Source organism: Anabrus simplex, chromosome 11 (genome assembly GCF_040414725.1).
Source record: "Anabrus simplex isolate iqAnaSimp1 chromosome 11, ASM4041472v1, whole genome shotgun sequence".
NCBI lineage: Eukaryota > Metazoa > Arthropoda > Insecta > Orthoptera > Tettigoniidae > Anabrus > Anabrus simplex.
Window position 1 is genome coordinate 27,685,485 of NC_090275.1, and position 20,025 is coordinate 27,705,509.

Sequence of the window (20,025 nt, forward strand, 5' to 3'; positions counted from 1 at the left end):
CCTTCCTTATTATTCCATTTCTCCTGAGTGGGTTGCGTTCATGTATATCTTCATAAGTGACTACCATCTCCTGTAACCGGGCGAGTTGGCCGTGCGGTTTGGGGCGCGCAGATGTGATCACGCATCCGGGAGATAGTGGGTTCGAACCCCACTGTCGGCAGCCCTGAGGATAGTTTTCCGTGGTTTCCCACTTTTACACCAGGCAAATGCCGGGGCTGTACCTTAATTAAGACGACGGCCGCTTCCTTCCCATTCCTAGCCCTTTCCTGTCCCATCGTCGCCATAACACCTATCTGTGTCGGTGCGACGTATAGCAAATAGCAAAATAATCCTATTTTAAAGATAAAAAGACCGAGCTAACTTGGTTCAAGGTGGTGGAAAGGGGCCTACAGGAAATGGGAATCACTCAGGAGGAAACTAAAGGGACACCAGGGTTTTCAAGAAAGGTCAGAGTTGAAGGCGGGAAACACGTGGGCAACACCGGTAACGAATATAGGAGCACTGGGCAAACGTCAAAGCTCAAAGAAGACAGCTCAATAACGTGGTCCTTAGTAGGCTGATACGAACAGATAATAACTAGAGGACCCGCAGCGTTCGTTATAAATAGGTCAGACTAGCTGATGTACCCGTGCTTCGCTACGGGATTCTCAGAAAGACTGACTTTGTGGTTTTCCTAACTGAAATCAACATAGGTCATTACAAAAACGTAAGTATGAATGTAGCGATTAAAAGCAATGCTATCATATTGAACCCATAATTCTACGGTGAGGAAAATTTTTTTATTTTTCCCAAATATTTATTTGGTATTCAGAAACTACTGTATGTTTGAGGGCAGCCATTTTGCGCTCCCAAGAGCCCGATGTTGCGTGGGGAGGTTCTTCCTTCCCGGCGAGCTCGTGGATTGCCGGGACACCTCGGTGGAGCTCGAGTGCCCGACAATTTTCTAAATTAATGAATTCTGCACAACGAGGGATTTTGACAATATAGTAAAGGAAGAAATAAATAAGCAAAATTATTCATACACCCTCTGTGAAGGTAGTGACACCAGGGACAATTTAGATGCAGTTAAGCCCAAGTGTGTGTTAGCGTGAGAACAGCGAGCTAGTTACACGTGCCAAGGTCATGGGCAGAAGAAAAACGCGCGAAACGTACGGGCAGAAACAATTTATTTCTCCTGTTGTGAGTGCAGAAAAATTATAAAATTAACATCGAACATAAGTGCAAGTCTGTCCGGAGTTCTGGGACAAGTTTTATCAAAATCGGTTTATTAGAAACAAATTTGGCAGATTTCACAACCAAGCCTCATAGAGGGGATAGCGTCCTTCCGGAAATTATAAAAGAAACCCCCCACCGTAGATTTTTCAGTGTCGATCTGGAACTTGAGGCCGCGGGAGCTCGTGCCCGTCGTCATTAGAATTTCGCGCCAGATTGACCGACAATATTTCAATACATGTTCGTGGCTAAAGTCCATATATTTAGTAAGAAGAAAAGTGAATTGGAGAAGCTGTGAACGTTTGCAGACGAACTGGGAAGGTGTAGGCTGGTTGAAAAATACACAGCAGATTTTATTTTTATCATTTCCTGTACTCTTGTAAGTGAAGAAGGTCTGGGGGAAGCGATTCAAAATAGTTCGATTCCCTTATCGGCCGAACACCTGTTCTTGTTGAAACAACGGGGAGAGAAACCACTCTGGGAGACGCATCAGACAGTTATAGCCGACTGCAGAACGAGGGAAGTTCGTGGTGCAAGTTACAAAGAAAATGCATTATTTATGGTAATTTTAATCTCGTGTGTGTGTGAAGGGTAGTGTTTGGATGAGTGAGTTTTTAAATATGAAAATGTTATCTGTGAAAATGAGGGGCTAAGTACGAGGTTGCTGGGATGATGCAATCAGAATGCTGAGAATGTCACCATTGTGCAGGTCTGTCTATTTTATATTATGTTGTAGTTAGTTATTTAGTTACTGTCTGTCCTAAACAAAATTTCCAGATGATTGTCGGGTGATATTCGTAATTATCAGGCGAAAGGCGTTGTAAATTTTGGTCAGCGTGTGAAATTTTCAGTGTGTAAATTTCATGTCTAGAACGGTAAAATGCGACGCTTAAAATTTTGTGTCGAGATGAGATATCATTCAAAGTACGGATTTATGAACGTTATAAGTGTAAATTTGTCGTGGCGAATATTGTAATCTCAGGTGTCAGTTGCATTCAGAAATGCTGGTTAATAATAATAATAATAATAATAATAATAATAATAATAATAATAATAATAATAATAATAATAATAATAATAATGTCTACCGCGGGATAAGGAAATTCTTCTATGTCAAATTTCATTTAACCAGTTATTTTTACAAGGATCGTAGGCATATTTAGATAATGTCAAGAAAATTTGTTAGAGTCACAGTCGTTAATGGGAAGAAAATTTTGAGACATCGTGTATACTTGAATTGCGAAAGGTCGATGTGTGCTCTTGGATTTTTGAGGTTCGAAAGTCGTAATAATAGTAAAGTCAGAGATGTGCTTAATAATGGTTGTCGTTTTCACCAGGGGATCGATGTATGAAAAAGGATCTTGAAGGAAAAGGAATTGAGAGCGATGAATTGATATGTATGTGGAGACGAGATAGATACCGCTGGAAAGCGAGGAGAAAGAGTGTTGAGACAAGCTGTATTTTTGTAGAGGAAGTATTTAGGAACAGGCTGTGTGAGGCAGGCTGTATTGTTTTCCGCAATCAATCCGAATTTGAGATGACTATGATGTGAAGCATTGTAAATTTATAGAACGATTCCAAGTGAAAACGACTCTAGTAAAATGTAAAGGTCTGGGTAGTAAACATCCAGTGATTTTTGTTAAGATAAGGTACGGCCTCCAGGATTAAAGAGCACTGTGGACACACGGTCGGGTTATATTTAATTTGTTCATTGGAGAGGTCATGGATGGAATTGATGATAGGCGATCTGAGAATTTCGAATGTGATGGTGATGATTATTATTTTGAAGGTATCCACTAAAAGGGAAACGTGTGTTGGGAATTTTCATTGGCAGCCCTGACACTTCAGTGCACAGGCTGAGATTGTGTTCGAGGTGGAGAATCGTTCGTCACGTCTATTTATTTTTGAGTTCACATATTATGATGAGGTAGACACTTGTTGTTTTTTTTTTTTTTTCGAGAGGTAGGCACTTACCGTGTTTCGACTTGCATTTCTTTTGATAAGAGACGTAGTTCCGTCGTGCGTATTTTTTGTCTGACCAGATTCAGTGTTACTGTTGGAGGTTTGTTGGAAATTGCGGTTCGCCTGATATGTTAAGGGAGACGTGGTGCGACCCACTTTGACGCCCAACGATAGATTTAGGACGTCACGTGTTTATTCTTGGAGTCATTGAGGATGAGACGTCCTAGGTCACGCCCGACGATAGGACTTGGAAGGCATCATGTATATACTGATTAGGTTTAGGGTGTACAGATTTCAAGTGAGCCCGACGATAGGTCTGGGATGGTAGCTGTACACACTCAAGTCTCAGTTTAGATTTTTTTTCTTTTGTTTCTTTTGTGAAGTGGCCTGGGGGAAGGTAGCAGTTACAGTACGATATGATTTATTGTAGAGGGTCTATGCGAAGCTCTCATTGAGATAACGGGACTGTTGTTGATAAATGAGGGCTGTCCAAGTATGGGACACCGACCCGATCTAGATTAAATATTTTTACTATGTTTCTTCGTGCGTGTTAAGCTGTATGACTTCGGGATGTTAATTTATTTTTACGGACCTTTTGTTTCTCGTTTTAACGTCCGTTTTCGTTTGATGGTGTGCATATTGACACTCAGTGTTTTAGAATGAGACTTGAGTTGCGAATGCGGTTTCGATTCGTCAGCCAGTATTTTATTTTATTTTCACCTTGTCGTATTTTCATTCTTATTCATAGTAAGTAAGTAAGTAATCACTTTACCAGTAGTGTGTTGGGACAGACAGTAAATAGAGAGATCTGTACTGGTAGCATTGTTGTCAAGGGAAAGAATTCCTTAAATTTGTAGTAAATTTTGGCGTGGACTGGTAAATTTATTAAGCATAATAAACCCATTTCTAACCTGAAAATCGGTTCAATAATAATATTTTCAAGTGACTTTTCACTTTTTGATTAACTTCAGTGTTTGGCATTTCTTCTAAATGCATGATTAGTAAGTGTTTCCTGCATTTCGCAGTTTTGTTCCTTTAGAACGACTTAACGTAAGATCCTCCCGGATCATGTGGTTGTTGGTTCCTTCCGAACAGTTGTTTGGGTGATGCACAGTTAGCATCGGGATTAACGTATCACTTAAGGGTGTCATGAATGACAAATACATGGTGGAATTTTATTTCAATTGTGAATGATGCCATTAACTTGTAGTGAACACCATGCTTTCCCATAATATTTCGCAACCTATCCAAAGCAACCGATAGTCAGTTTGGTTCGATTAAGGGTCCATTCGGCGGATGTTCCGTATCCGTGAAGGGTATTTGACTGGTGGATAACCTTAATTAAGAGAAAATCAGGCGTTCTACTTGTTGAAAGTCAGATTTTCCACGGATCGTGTGGATTAACTCTCAGTTCTCGTTTGGAATAATAGGTGCCCGGTTTTCAGGTCTTCCCTTTTTCAGTTTTTCAGTTTCGCTGGCCACTAACATAGTAGCTTCTCTGAAGCAACCCTTCGACATTGGAAGAAACGAAGTGACGTTATGTAATGTGACTGTGTTTGGAACTTTTCAAAATCAAGAATTAAATTTTTTTTATATTTTTGTGGCAAGAATGCATATTAAATTAACGATGTTATCGTGCTCTTTCAGTTTAATAAAAGTTAGTAAGCACATTTTTGCTCCTCATTTCAAGTAGTTAGGCTTTCTTCTGAACCCCATCGTTTGGTTAAGATCGTGACCGAATTTATTCCCGCAACGACCCAAGATTTAAGAGTTCTAAATTGTTCTACTATAGCAGCCGTGGCCGACCAACGATGGAATGGTAAGTTCAAGGGTTCAGTAGAAGTGGCTTCCAACGTGGTGGCTTCAGTCACTTAAGACAGGGCCTAAGTACATCGAGAGAAGAACTACAAGTTAAGTTGGTTGACATCAGTGAAACGATGACCAATTGTAGGATTGTTATACGTTGGTGGATCAGTAGAAGTGGCGCCATCAACTTTGGGGCCTTAATGTCACGAGAACGATGAGGAGCCCAAAGTCACGATAACGATACGATGCCACGATAACGATAATGAAATTATCCATTGAAAATAAATGTTAGAAAAATATAAAATAATGTTGAGGCCTAAGCCACATTATAAATAATACAAGCGGGTGAAAATGATGGCTGAGCCACAGTTAAACGAATTATGCCCAATGAGAGTGCTAGATATTAATACGTTTAATGAGGAGCGTAACTACTTGGTAGATAATAATAATAATAATAACAGTCACAATGCATTTTAGGAAACCAGTATTTAAAGCTGTATTGAAGCTTATGTCATGTTGCCAATATAAATTTTGGAAGTGGTAACGCTGAATTACATTCAAAGTTTATGCGTTAACATGTTCTTCATTTACTTAATTTACGGAAGCGAAACTATTTGGGATATTTATCCAAAGTAACTTATTAACTTCAGATTTTCTTTTCATTAAACAAGTTTGTGATACCAGCCACCGAAAAAAAATTTTATGAGACAACTGCTGGAATGTTGTCAGTTTCGGTATTAAATTATAACAGCGTTTGTATGTGAAAACGCGGTAGGTAGTGAATTCTTTCCCTAGTAGTTTGGAGTATTCTGGTTGCATCGACAGCCAGCGTACTCATTATTGTATTCTTTGTGGTATTGTGAGATGGAAGGTCAGGCGACCTTGGAGAAGTTAATGCAGATGATAGAGGACATGAAAGTCCAGAGTGAGAATTTGAGTAGTAAGATGGAGGATACGAAAGGGCAAATGTTAGATAGTTTGGATAGTAAGATAGATAGTTTGGATAGTAAGTTGAGAGAGGACATGAAAGTTCATAATGAGAGTTTGAGGGAGGACGCGAAAGTCCAGAGTGAGAATTTGAGAGAGGACATGAAGGCTCATAATGAAAGTTTGGATGGTAAGATTGAGGAGTTACAGAGTAGTATCGAGGATACCCAGGCTAGGTGTAAAGAGTCTAGTGATGAGTTGAAGGCTGGATTGAAGAACGTAGTTCAGGAGACATACACTATTTGTACCGAACTTAAAGAGGAAGTTAGGGGTGAGATAGGTAAACTCAACCAGCGTTTTGATGATAGCCGAGTGGAAATTAGGGATGAAATTGACAAACAATTTGCGGAAGTGCAGGTCAGTTTAAAGAACGATTTCGACAAACAGTTTTCCAAAATCCATGACAGTTTAAAAACCGATATGGACAAGCGTTTTGACGAAAGCCACGACATGTACAGTCGGTTATGTGATAGTCAGGATGAGATGAGAAAGGAACTTGACAAGCATTTACTGGAAAGCCAAGCGGCGCATAAGCAGCTGATCGACAGTCAGGTTGAATTTAAGGACGACATTACACAACAGGTCGTAGAGATGCGGATCTCCAGTGATAAGGAAAAGGGGAAGACGTTAACCATAATAGAGGAACAACGTCAAATATTATCTGCGGACATTCAGTCACTGAACAACAGGGTAGATAAAATTAGTGTGGAATTGGAGAGTCAGGTATTGTCAAAAACCGAAACCATGGAGAAGAAACTGTTGCAAGTTAATGAGGAAGCGATTAGTAAACTCCAAGTGGCTAATGAGGACTCCGAAATTTTAATTAAAGAAATTCAAGAGGAGTTAGTTGAAATGAAAAACGAACATACCAGGGAATTCAACGACAGGCAAGTTAGTATAGAACAGGACTTAAGGGAAATCACGTCAGCCCAGGAAGAGACAGACAAGAAAGTTGGGTTCATTAAGAGCGAAGTGAGCAGTTGGATTAGCAGCGTGGTAGATATGCAGTCCAAGGTGGACAAAGTATTGAGTCAAGCATCGACAGCTGTTAACTCTGACCTCAGTGGTCAATTGCCAAATATCAATCATGTGAATAATAACGGTCAGAGCTCGAATGTAGATACCAGTCGATCTCAAAGCTCAGGGGTCACCAACGTTATTAACATGATCAAGTTACATGAGGACCAGCCCAAGAAATTTAATGGAGGTCCACATACCACGCCGAAGGGATTTCTTAAGGATCTCAGGGAGTACATCCGGGACGCCAAGATTCCTGAGGAACGTCAGTTGAGGGTAGCTGAAAGATATTTAGAGGGGGCACCACTTTTATGGTTTAAAGGCTTCCGATACCACTTTGATACCTTTGAGGAATTCCAGAGGGCGTTTCTTAATAAATTTTGGAGTACGGAAATTCAGCAGAGTCTTAGATTAGAGCTATACTCACGTCGGTATAATGCAATAGGCCCTACAAAGTTCAGTGAATACTTTATTGCACAAATGGTAAAGTTCAGAGAACTTGAGGCGCCGCCCTCGGAGCAAGAGTTGGTACAGGCCATCCAGAAGCAGTTACCTCCCGAAGTACAAAGGATGCTCATTGCATCAAAGGTAGAGACCCCCATGCAGGCAGAAATGATCCTTAGACAATTGGATCATACCCATAATCAAATAGCACCCAGAGGGGGACGATCGCACGAGCAACATGTAAACACTGTTAGCCAGGTCCCAGAGGGAAGTCCAGAGGCACCTGAGCAGGGGAAACCACAGCCGACTGAGCGGAGGCGTGAGTTTCGGAATAACTGGGAACCCTCGCATCCACGAAATGAGGATTGGAAAAGGCGTAGGGGTAATTGGAATTATCCACAATGGAGGAACCCTTACTGGAGGCGATACGATGGGGACAGAGAAAACCAGAGGAATTTCAGGAATGGACTTAATAACCGCAGGGACTGGGGAAATAATCGAACCCAGAACTTCCGCCGTGATGAGGACGAACGGTACCGTGAACGTGTTCAGTACGCCGACGGGTTAAGGAAGGACCACGAAAAAAAAAATGGCAGGGGGCTATACAGCGCCAGGACGTCAACACCGATTGTTTCGGGGCTGAAAGTTTGGAATTCCAGAAGGTACATAGACAAGACCAACGAAACTCCGGTCTGAACCCGTTTGCGCCAGATTTTGAGCAGGAGTCAATGTCGACTCTTGATAGAAGAAAAACAACTTCAAATTCCCAGTAGGAAAAGGTTCAGAGTATTTCATCCCAGATTCTGAAGGAGAGACAACCAAATGACACACGTAACATCGATAACAGCCAGAAACAGACTCCGAGCAACTCCCAATTAAATGATGACCGCAACCCAACAAGAAATTTACAGATTGATCATAGAGCAGAAGAAAGAGTTCCACTACAGGATGACGCAGCCTTACCAGCTGGGGAAATGGTCACCGAAGGAGAAGAAGAAGAAGTACAACCCGTAAATATGATCGTCACTTCGAGAGGAAGACGGGTCGAGGCACCACTCCAAGGACAGGCAAGCAGCGGGAGTAAAGAAGAGAAAGACGCTGAATGTTTACAATGTTCATTCTTAAGAGAAGACTTTGTTGATGACATCTGTAACGCGATCCTATTGTTGGAAGAAGAAAACAGGGAAATACGTGAAAGTAACAGAGCCCTACGTCAAGAGTGAGATCGGCGGGGAAAGTTACGTAGAATCATGGTTCATCTGTATCAAAATTTCTGTATCAGAATTTTGAAGGAATATATCTGTTTAAATATTTCCCCTTTCTGGGTAAACATTTCGTGGTTGTAGGTGGATTATGAACCCATAATTCTACGGTGAGGAAAATTTTTTTATTTTTCCCAAATATTTATTTGGTATTCAGAAACTACTGTATGTTTGAGGGCAGCCATTTTGCGCTCCCAAGAGCCCGATGTTGCGTGGGGAGGTTCTTCCTTCCCGGCGAGCTCGTGGATTGCCGGGACACCTCGGTGGAGCTCGAGTGCCCGACAATTTTCTAAATTAATGAATTCTGCACAACGAGGGATTTTGACAATATAGTAAAGGAAGAAATAAATAAGCAAAATTATTCATACACCCTCTGTGAAGGTAGTGACACCAGGGACAATTTAGATGCAGTTAAGCCCAAGTGTGTGTTAGCGTGAGAACAGCGAGCTAGTTACACGTGCCAAGGTCATGGGCAGAAGAAAAACGCGCGAAACGTACGGGCAGAAACAATTTATTTCTCCTGTTGTGAGTGCAGAAAAATTATAAAATTAACATCGAACATAAGTGCAAGTCTGTCCGGAGTTCTGGGACAAGTTTTATCAAAATCGGTTTATTAGAAACAAATTTGGCAGATTTCACAACCAAGCCTCATAGAGGGGATAGCGTCCTTCCGGAAATTATAAAAGAAACCCCCCACCGTAGATTTTTCAGTGTCGATCTGGAACTTGAGGCCGCGGGAGCTCGTGCCCGTCGTCATTAGAATTTCGCGCCAGATTGACCGACAATATTTCAATACATGTTCGTGGCTAAAGTCCATATATTTAGTAAGAAGAAAAGTGAATTGGAGAAGCTGTGAACGTTTGCAGACGAACTGGGAAGGTGTAGGCTGGTTGAAAAATACACAGCAGATTTTATTTTTATCATTTCCTGTACTCTTGTAAGTGAAGAAGGTCTGGGGGAAGCGATTCAAAATAGTTCGATTCCCTTATCGGCCGAACACCTGTTCTTGTTGAAACAACGGGGAGAGAAACCACTCTGGGAGACGCATCAGACAGTTATAGCCGACTGCAGAACGAGGGAAGTTCGTGGTGCAAGTTACAAAGAAAATGCATTATTTATGGTAATTTTAATCTCGTGTGTGTGTGAAGGGTAGTGTTTGGATGAGTGAGTTTTTAAATATGAAAATGTTATCTGTGAAAATGAGGGGCTAAGTACGAGGTTGCTGGGATGATGCAATCAGAATGCTGAGAATGTCACCATTGTGCAGGTCTGTCTATTTTATATTATGTTGTAGTTAGTTATTTAGTTACTGTCTGTCCTAAACAAAATTTCCAGATGATTGTCGGGTGATATTCGTAATTATCAGGCGAAAGGCGTTGTAAATTTTGGTCAGCGTGTGAAATTTTCAGTGTGTAAATTTCATGTCTAGAACGGTAAAATGCGACGCTTAAAATTTTGTGTCGAGATGAGATATCATTCAAAGTACGGATTTATGAACGTTATAAGTGTAAATTTGTCGTGGCGAATATTGTAATCTCAGGTGTCAGTTGCATTCAGAAATGCTGGTTAATAATAATAATAATAATAATAATAATAATAATAATAATAATAATAATAATAATAATAATAATAATAATAATAATAATAATAATAATGTCTACCGCGGGATAAGGAAATTCTTCTATGTCAAATTTCATTTAACCAGTTATTTTTACAAGGATCGTAGGCATATTTAGATAATGTCAAGAAAATTTGTTAGAGTCACAGTCGTTAATGGGAAGAAAATTTTGAGACATCGTGTATACTTGAATTGCGAAAGGTCGATGTGTGCTCTTGGATTTTTGAGGTTCGAAAGTCGTAATAATAGTAAAGTCAGAGATGTGCTTAATAATGGTTGTCGTTTTCACCAGGGGATCGATGTATGAAAAAGGATCTTGAAGGAAAAGGAATTGAGAGCGATGAATTGATATGTATGTGGAGACGAGATAGATACCGCTGGAAAGCGAGGAGAAAGAGTGTTGAGACAAGCTGTATTTTTGTAGAGGAAGTATTTAGGAACAGGCTGTGTGAGGCAGGCTGTATTGTTTTCCGCAATCAATCCGAATTTGAGATGACTATGATGTGAAGCATTGTAAATTTATAGAACGATTCCAAGTGAAAACGACTCTAGTAAAATGTAAAGGTCTGGGTAGTAAACATCCAGTGATTTTTGTTAAGATAAGGTACGGCCTCCAGGATTAAAGAGCACTGTGGACACACGGTCGGGTTATATTTAATTTGTTCATTGGAGAGGTCATGGATGGAATTGATGATAGGCGATCTGAGAATTTCGAATGTGATGGTGATGATTATTATTTTGAAGGTATCCACTAAAAGGGAAACGTGTGTTGGGAATTTTCATTGGCAGCCCTGACACTTCAGTGCACAGGCTGAGATTGTGTTCGAGGTGGAGAATCGTTCGTCACGTCTATTTATTTTTGAGTTCACATATTATGATGAGGTAGACACTTGTTGTTTTTTTTTTTTTTCGAGAGGTAGGCACTTACCGTGTTTCGACTTGCATTTCTTTTGATAAGAGACGTAGTTCCGTCGTGCGTATTTTTTGTCTGACCAGATTCAGTGTTACTGTTGGAGGTTTGTTGGAAATTGCGGTTCGCCTGATATGTTAAGGGAGACGTGGTGCGACCCACTTTGACGCCCAACGATAGATTTAGGACGTCACGTGTTTATTCTTGGAGTCATTGAGGATGAGACGTCCTAGGTCACGCCCGACGATAGGACTTGGAAGGCATCATGTATATACTGATTAGGTTTAGGGTGTACAGATTTCAAGTGAGCCCGACGATAGGTCTGGGATGGTAGCTGTACACACTCAAGTCTCAGTTTAGATTTTTTTTCTTTTGTTTCTTTTGTGAAGTGGCCTGGGGGAAGGTAGCAGTTACAGTACGATATGATTTATTGTAGAGGGTCTATGCGAAGCTCTCATTGAGATAACGGGACTGTTGTTGATAAATGAGGGCTGTCCAAGTATGGGACACCGACCCGATCTAGATTAAATATTTTTACTATGTTTCTTCGTGCGTGTTAAGCTGTATGACTTCGGGATGTTAATTTATTTTTACGGACCTTTTGTTTCTCGTTTTAACGTCCGTTTTCGTTTGATGGTGTGCATATTGACACTCAGTGTTTTAGAATGAGACTTGAGTTGCGAATGCGGTTTCGATTCGTCAGCCAGTATTTTATTTTATTTTCACCTTGTCGTATTTTCATTCTTATTCATAGTAAGTAAGTAAGTAATCACTTTACCAGTAGTGTGTTGGGACAGACAGTAAATAGAGAGATCTGTACTGGTAGCATTGTTGTCAAGGGAAAGAATTCCTTAAATTTGTAGTAAATTTTGGCGTGGACTGGTAAATTTATTAAGCATAATAAACCCATTTCTAACCTGAAAATCGGTTCAATAATAATATTTTCAAGTGACTTTTCACTTTTTGATTAACTTCAGTGTTTGGCATTTCTTCTAAATGCATGATTAGTAAGTGTTTCCTGCATTTCGCAGTTTTGTTCCTTTAGAACGACTTAACGTAAGATCCTCCCGGATCATGTGGTTGTTGGTTCCTTCCGAACAGTTGTTTGGGTGATGCACAGTTAGCATCGGGATTAACGTATCACTTAAGGGTGTCATGAATGACAAATACATGGTGGAATTTTATTTCAATTGTGAATGATGCCATTAACTTGTAGTGAACACCATGCTTTCCCATAATATTTCGCAACCTATCCAAAGCAACCGATAGTCAGTTTGGTTCGATTAAGGGTCCATTCGGCGGATGTTCCGTATCCGTGAAGGGTATTTGACTGGTGGATAACCTTAATTAAGAGAAAATCAGGCGTTCTACTTGTTGAAAGTCAGATTTTCCACGGATCGTGTGGATTAACTCTCAGTTCTCGTTTGGAATAATAGGTGCCCGGTTTTCAGGTCTTCCCTTTTTCAGTTTTTCAGTTTCGCTGGCCACTAACATAGTAGCTTCTCTGAAGCAACCCTTCGACATTGGAAGAAACGAAGTGACGTTATGTAATGTGACTGTGTTTGGAACTTTTCAAAATCAAGAATTAAATTTTTTTTATATTTTTGTGGCAAGAATGCATATTAAATTAACGATGTTATCGTGCTCTTTCAGTTTAATAAAAGTTAGTAAGCACATTTTTGCTCCTCATTTCAAGTAGTTAGGCTTTCTTCTGAACCCCATCGTTTGGTTAAGATCGTGACCGAATTTATTCCCGCAACGACCCAAGATTTAAGAGTTCTAAATTGTTCTACTATAGCAGCCGTGGCCGACCAACGATGGAATGGTAAGTTCAAGGGTTCAATATAAAATACTCGATCAAATGGAAAGCCGCACGTTTTATCACTTTTAACGAATAATGCTGCGGTTAGATTGCGGTGCCAATCTAACAGTCCAAAGTTCCAGAGCTGGGATGACCAGGCTGCAGATTGCCATGAAGACTCATCTGCCATTATTCAGTTAAATATGCACACTGTTCATTCCAATCAGTGCCTCAGAGTAGGAATTGAATAGCCCGAATGCTATGATGATCCAGTGTGTTACGTACCAGTAGTATCAGAAAATTTATAAACCAGGGGATGGCATGCTAAAGAAGAAAGTTATCTAACTCCCCAGCTACTTCCCATCAATATTCAGGCAGGCTGTTACACTCTGTACGACTGGGCGAGTTGACTGTGTGGTTAGCGGTGCGCAGCTGTGAGCTTGCATCCGAGAGATAGTGGATTCGAACCCCATTGCCGGCAGTGCTGAAGATGGTATTCTGTGGCTTCCCACTTTCACACCAGTCAAATGCTGGGCCTGTGCCTTAATTGAGGCCTAAGGCACTCCTAGCCCTTTCCTATCCCATTGTCGCCATAAAACCTATCTATGTCGGTGCGACGTAAATCGAATAAAAAATACCCTGTACGCAGCAGTAATCCTATCTACCGGAGATGAGGGGCAACAGAAGACACAAAGCACATCACGACAAACAATGGTCAATGTAATGGTATTGTTGATCAATGTTATGAGCTTTCTATATTGTAGGCCTTCACATTTAGTTTTCTTTGAACTCTATGATTTGTAAAATATTTTATACCGTAAACTGTAGTTTCTTATTCTCCAAATTTACTCACCGATTTTCATTAAATACTGTTTACCCATTTTCTCGTTACTCGGTGCTGATATGGACTTACTAACAAAAATCCAAATTCATGAATATCTTTGTGATCATAGCCAGTACGGTAACAATGTATAAGACATGAATAATAGGAAATTTAACACTATATAACCTTAGTTATGTAGCATTCATCGATTACACCTCTAATAAGAAATATTTGAGAATTACATTTTAGGCCTTCCACTAAACTACCATTTCACTCAGCGTGAATAAAATAATTTACAGCCTAGACTATAGCAACTTATTCCGTGACTTTACATACCGATTTTCATCAAGATAGGACTACTAATAACAATATTTGAGAATTAAATTTTAGGCCTTCCCCTAAACTACCATTTTTCTCAGCTTGAATACAATTATTGATAGCCTAGATTGTAGCAACTTATTCCCCAACTTTGCATACCTATTTTCTTTAAAATACGACCACTAATAACATAAATAGTTGAGAATTCAATTTTAGGCCTTCCCCTAAACTACCATTTCACTCAGCGTGAGTAAAATGATTTATAACCTAGATTGTAAAGGCTCATCCCCTGACTTCACATACCGATTTTCATTAGACCACTAATAACATAAATAGTTGAGAATTCAATTTTAGGCCTTCCCCTAAACTACCATTTCACTCAGCGCGAGTAAAATGATTTATAGCCTAGATTGTAGAGGCTCATCCCCTGACTTCACATACCGATTTTCATTAAATTCTCTTCAACCGTTTTCTCGTGATGCGTGTACAGACAGACAGACAGACAGACAGACAGACAGACAGACAGACAGACAGACAGACAGACAGACAGACAGACAGACAGACAGACAGAAATTACGGAAAAGCAAAAAGTGCATCTTCTTGTTACTATGGACATGACCGATACAGAAATACCATTATTTTCAAATTCTGAGCAATGTACAGACAAAACTCTTATTTTATATATATAGATAATTCGTCTTGATATGCCTGTCATAGTCATATTATTTTGACGATGATGCTTGTTGTTTAAAGGAGCCTAACATCTAAGTTCATCGGGCCCTCACATTGTTTTATCTGCCCTTTTCACTGGTTTTATGAACAGTCCGTTATGGTATTCTGCAGTTAGTAGTCAGAATTCATACATTCTGACGTCATCCTATCGTATGTGTGGTAAATATCCATCCATATATTCGCTTTTTCTTATTCTGCTGTTCTTGATGTAAAGCTTGGTATTGTGTCATGGGAGGCAATGGTATTTATTTTAATCGCAGTTTTTCTATTGTAGAACGGTCGTCTTGTGAGCTCAGAGGTTAGTCTCCAAGGAGCCCTTCGATAGGTGTTCCCAGATAATGTCTAAGGCGTATGTCATGATGGAGTCTGTCTGTACGTAGACTTCTTTTTCTCTTACCAGCATGTACGCTATTACGAACGCTCTGCCATCTGCTGAATATATTTGGAAGCTGGGAAAGGTTAGAGAATCAAAGAGTATCTAGAAGGAAATAGTATTCTTTCGTCATCAGAAGAAGTGTATACTCTCTGACTCGACAAGTAGTAATCAAACATGCCTGCATGCAATGACATTAGTAAGGATGAAAATCACATACTGTAAATCAGAACGTTAATAAAAAGTGTTAGTCGCTTAGCAACCTGCTAAGTACAGAATGTACTGCGGGATAGGGTACGCCTTCGCCTGCAATTACTGGAGTAATCATTTAATGATCTGATTTTATGATCACTCAAAATTGGCTGAACTCAGAGATCTATCTATGTCTCATGATTCACCGGCAGCTAATTCCGGAGAGAACTAAAATGGAAATAAAGCAAATCGGTCCAGTAGAACGGACGGACGGATTTGCGAAAGCTGTTTTAGTAACTATTTTCATATATAGATAATAATAATAATAATAATAATAATAATAATAATAATAATAATAATAATAAAATGAAATGTCGTATGGCTTTTAGTGCCGGGATGTCCCAGGACGGGTTCGGCTCGCCAAGTGCAAGTCTTTCTATTTGACGCCTGTAGGCGACCTGCGTGTCGTGATGAGGATGAAATGATGATGAAGACAACACATACACCCAGCCCCCGTGCCATTGGAATTAACCAATTAAGGTTAAAAACCCCGACCCGGCCTGGAATCGAACCCGGGACCCTCTGAACCGAAGGCCAGTACGCTGACCGTTCAGCCAACGAGTCGGACATAATAATAATAATAATAATAATAATAATAATAATAATAATAATAATAATAATAATAATAATACCGGGCGTGTAGGCCGTTAGGGGCGCTTAGCTGTAAGCTTGCATCTGGAAGATTGTGGGTTCGAACCCCACTGTCGACAGCCTTGAAGATGGTTTTCCGTGGTTTGCCATTTTCACACCAGACAAATGCTGGGGCTGTATGTTAATTAAGGTCACGGCCACTTCCTTCCAACTCCTAGCCCTTCCCTATCCCATCGTCGCCATAAGATCTAATAAGATCTATCTGTGTCGGTGTGACGTAAAACAGATTCTAATATATATTTTTTTTTCTTTGCGTTTAGGCCATCTGTGGACCACGGTGCTTGTGTTCTTGTGTGTTTTTGTCTTCGTCTGCCCCTTTTAGCATACTGGATTGTGTTCTTAGTGGCCTCTTGAGCCTTCCTGTTGGCCCAGTATTCCTTCATTTTCTCGCTGAATTCTTTCCTGCGCTCCTCTGACCAATTCCCGGCTCCTTTGTGGCTAGCTGATGTAAGGGATGTTAGAAAAGGTTTAGTTTTGACCATTAAGCGGTATGCATTTCTGTCAGTGATGGCGGCTTGATTAATATTAAGCTCTGCAAGATCTTTGTCCACTTGTTTGGTCCAGGGGAATCCAGTAGCTTTGCCTTTGTTAGCAACCTTGAAGATCTTATGGGATAATCTATTAGGATCCATTCTGTATAGGTGCCCATAGAAAGTCAGACGTTTTCTCCTGATGGCATCTATGAGGTTTTCTTGATGCTGGTAGAGCTCATTGTTGGGTTTGTACCATCGCCTTCCATCTGGTAGGATCCTTGGCCCTATTATTCTTCTCAGGAATTTCCGTTCTTGCACTTCCAGGGCTCTCAGTGGGGTTTTTTTAGTTAGGGATAGGCATTCTGCTGCATAGAGGACTGATGGTCTGACTACTGCATTATAGTGTCTCAGTTTTACATTCTTTGATAAATGCTTTGAGGCATACAGTTTTCTGCAGGCATGGTAGACCTTGTCTAATTTGATTCTCCTTTGTTCAAGAGCCATCGTTTCACTTAGGTCCTCCGATACCCACTCTCCGAGGTACTTCACATTTTTAGCTCTCTTGATGTGTTTTGTATCACTGACTCCCATTGTTGTAGGGGCATCTTTGATGTTGGTCATAAACTCGGTCTTTCCAATGTTGATCATGAGGCCCGCTTTAGCTGCAATAGAGTGCAGTGTTTGAAGCTGCATAGTGGCCTCATGCATGTCGTTTGCTAATAAAGTAAGGTCATCAGCAAAGGCCAGGCATGGAATCCTCAGGTTGTCTGATTTAAACCCCATTCTTAATCCGGTGTTCTCAGGTAATGACCTGGTCCATTCTCTTATGATCTTTTCCAGGACACAGTTAAATAATATGCATGAGATACCATCTCCTTGCCTCACCCCTGTTTTGATTGTGAAGCTCTCTGATAATTGACCTCTAAACTTAACTTTGGAAGTGGTGTTGTGCAGGGTGGCTTGCACCAACCTATTAATTTTTTCGTTTAGTCCCAGTTCTCTTAAGGTGTTGAAGAGTGTGATCCTATCCACGGAGTCGTATGCCTTCTGGAAGTCGACAAAGATAGCTACCCACTGTCGGCATCTTTTCTTGCTATATTGAAGGATGGTCTTCAGATTTTGTATCTGTTCAGCACAAGACCTTGCAGTTCTGAACCCTGCTTGATATTCTCCTAATTCTTTATCCAGTTGTCTTGTTATGTGCTGTTCCAGAATCTTGGAAAAGACTTTATACGATACTGAAAGGAGTGATATTCTTCTATAGTTGCTGGGATCTGTTTTGCTTCCCTTCTTGTGGATTGGATGGATAACAGCTGATGTCCAATCATCTGGGAGCCTTTCCTTAGCCCATATGTCCAGATATACCGAACTTCACACCATTTTCTACTGGAGATCCTTCCTTAGATTTATTCGCGAATTAAAAACAGATTGGTCCGCCTCTGTGGTGTAGTGGTTAGTGTGATAAGCTGCCACCCCCGGAGGCCCGGGTTCGATTCCCGGCTCTGCCACGAGATTTGAAAAGTGTTACGAGGACTGGAACGGGGTCCACTCAGACTCGGGAGACCAACTGAGATGATGGGGGTTCGATTCCCACCTTAAAGTGGTTTTTCGTGGTTTTCCACTTCTCCTCCAGGTAAATGCCTGGTTGGTACCTAACTTAGGCCACGGCCGCTTCCTTTCCTCTTCCTTGCCTATCCCTTCCGATCTTAACATGCCCCCCGCAAGACCCCTTTTCAGCACAGACGGTGAGGGAGCCTGAGCGAGGTACTGGTGCTCCTCTCCAGTTGTATACACCCGACTCAAAGTCTTGCGCTTTAGGATACTGCCCTTGAGGCGCTAGAAGTGGGATCCCTCGCTGAGTCTGGGGAGAAAACCAAACCTAGAGGGTAAACAGATTAAATAAATAAATAAATAAATAAATAAATAAATATAATAACAATAATAATAATATACCGTCGTGGTCAGATGAGGACAAGAATTGACTAAAAGAGGTCACATAAAATATCTTTTTCAGATTGTATCGAACTACTCTTAGTTCGTTCCTAAACCCTTACTTACTTCCTTCTCGTGAGTTCGTATTGGTTGGTATTATCTGTTCGAGGTACCCTGGTGCCCGATGTAAACAGATACACGTGAAAAAGTGGTATTCTAATTGACTTCCGGCTATGCAGCGTTGTTCAACCATAATTTTCCATTTTATTAAATTTACGGCACCTTTTAACTAAATGCATTCCGAATTATATTTTTATTGTACACAACATTCCACAGGCTTGAGGGCAAGCTAACAAAAGATCTCTGCTTACTGACAAATTTCTTTCAAAAGTGGCGCCTGACACCTAGCACAGAACAGAAACATCTTGCTTTCATCTGAGTAACATATTGGCTACCTTGAAAGTGACTCTCCATGACAGCATTTTACCGTACAACCCAAACCCAAAATGTCTCGGTGTAACACTGGACTGGACACTGTCGTACAATAAACAGCTCTCCAACCTTGCAGCCAAAACTAAGTACAAGAAACAACATCTTATTTAAGCTACCTGGCAGCACATGGGGATCCACAGCGGCAACTTAATGTACTTCTGCCTTAAGTGTGGTGTATACAACAGCTGAATACTGCTCTTCCATCCGGCTGAATAGGGCCCACACCAAGAAAACTGACACCGTCCTGAATCAGGCAATGCGGATTATCAGCGGTGTCATCAAAACAACCCCACTGCAGTGGCTTCCAGTCCTTAGCATCACCTTTCCTCCAGATCTACGCCGCATGAACAATCTCATCCTAGAAGAAAGTAAAATACAGGCCAATAAATCACTTCCGATTCATCAAGACATCCAAAGAATCGCTTCAATCCGACTGAAATCCAGACACACTCCCCTGCTGCTGGCTCAAAAACTGATGAAAAGAAACCAATGTGGACTGAGAACTTGGAATGAAGAATGGACTGCTAAGGCCCTCGGAGTGTGTGGGTGCCACTAAACAGAGTGCGCACTGGGCATGGAAGAAGCGGCTCTGCGATGTATTCTTGGGGCCTGCGACCATCTCCAAGCTGTGACTGTGGTGAAGACACATCAGCTTCAGATGCCCAACATAGAGCCTTCCGCGGAACTACCGACGGCATCCTGACAGCTTCAACAACAGCTATGCAATTGCCTCAAAAACTGGACATCTTAGTTTAGTTTTCATTTTTCATTTGTTAATTAAATGCATGAATGGAAAAAGAGGAGTGAAAGTTGGTGGTAGGAGAATAGAATGTATTAGATTTGCTGATGACATGGTCCTACTGGCAGAGAGTGAACGAGCTATGATGACCATGCTAACAGATCTAAATGCTGTCTGTGGATAATTTGGAATGAGAATTAATAAGAAAAAGACAAAATGTA